Below are 1,387 nucleotides of genomic sequence, written 5' to 3' on the forward strand. Positions count from 1 at the left end.
TGGCATTACTTACCAGCCTATAAGGCTATTTTTATTCACATCATCACAACATAGGAAAAATGATTTTTAAAAGGGTCTAGCTTTTTACATTGGAACATTGGAAAGTTTATCAGGAAATAATGATTGTGCCGTTTGCAATAATACCTTATTATATGTGTTTCTAAGTATCTTAAACAACGGTTCTATAAAGGCGAGAATTAATGAAGGAGATAACATGTGTAGCAAGAATGTATCTGTATGTTGAGATATACAACTTTAGTAATACAATATCAAATAGGAAAAAATATGATGAAGTTTAAAATATGATATAGTGTTAATGCAGTTTCCAATCATTAAATAGAAAGGTTAATGTATCTTCATGAAATATATATTTGTTTATTCTTTCCCCTCTCTCATCTACTTCCAGGTCAAAGTACCTGCATAGTCACCTGGCTTCATAATGTTTTTCTCTCTTACAAAAATACAAATATAAAAATAAACCGAAGAAAAAAAGAATAAAATAAACTGAAGAAACAACACATCAGTAAATCATCACACATCATCAACACATCAGTAAATCAGTTTGTGCTGATCAACTACTCAGATGATGAGACTTGCAGTAGAGTGTTATTGATACAGCCATTATACTATCTCTACAGAAGAAAACTGATTTTCTTTCTCCTAGAAGTATAAGTTACACAAAGCCTCTTGTTTAGGTCTCTTCTTTGTGCCTCTTCTCCATTAACAATACTGGGATTTTGTCTAAATTGAACTTGTGTAGGTCAAGTACATACTATCATAGTCTCAATGAACTTATATGTCCATCAGCACTTTTATGTCTGAAAGCTGTTTCCTTGGAGTTATCTCCCACCTCTATCTCTTAAAATCTTTTTTCTTTCTACTTACACTGAGACTTGATGGGGTAAGTGTGATGAAAGCATTCCTTCTATTGCTGAGTGCTCGGAAGTCTCTCGTTTATCATATGTGTTCAGGTTGACTGCTCAGACTCATTCAGTTGTTGAATTATGTTAAGTCTAAGTCTACAGAACAAACTTCTGAGTGATTTGCTTATTAACAAGTAAAGTAACATGTTACCACATATCCTTTTCTTGATGCGTTCTTTGAGCAGAATAATAATGGTATATTTTTTTCCCAAAGGACAATGGCATATCTCGTCTTGCATTCTTGGTCGTGTTAGCAGTATTAATACGTCTCTCTCATAGAGCAAGCCTGAAAAAAAAAAGCATTGGTTACTCACATGATATTCAGACTACTATTACCCCAGTGGAAAGAGTTTGTAGGCAATTTTATGCTGTAGCTCTCATGACTAACTGCTGGTAACATTGACAATTATTTTTCTTATTCAATACTATGAACACTAGACAATATTTTTGAATCCTATGGTTGA

This window comes from Grammomys surdaster, unplaced genomic scaffold (genome assembly GCF_004785775.1).
Source record: "Grammomys surdaster isolate TR1022 unplaced genomic scaffold, NIH_TR_1.0 63, whole genome shotgun sequence".
NCBI classification, from domain to species: domain Eukaryota; kingdom Metazoa; phylum Chordata; class Mammalia; order Rodentia; family Muridae; genus Grammomys; species Grammomys surdaster.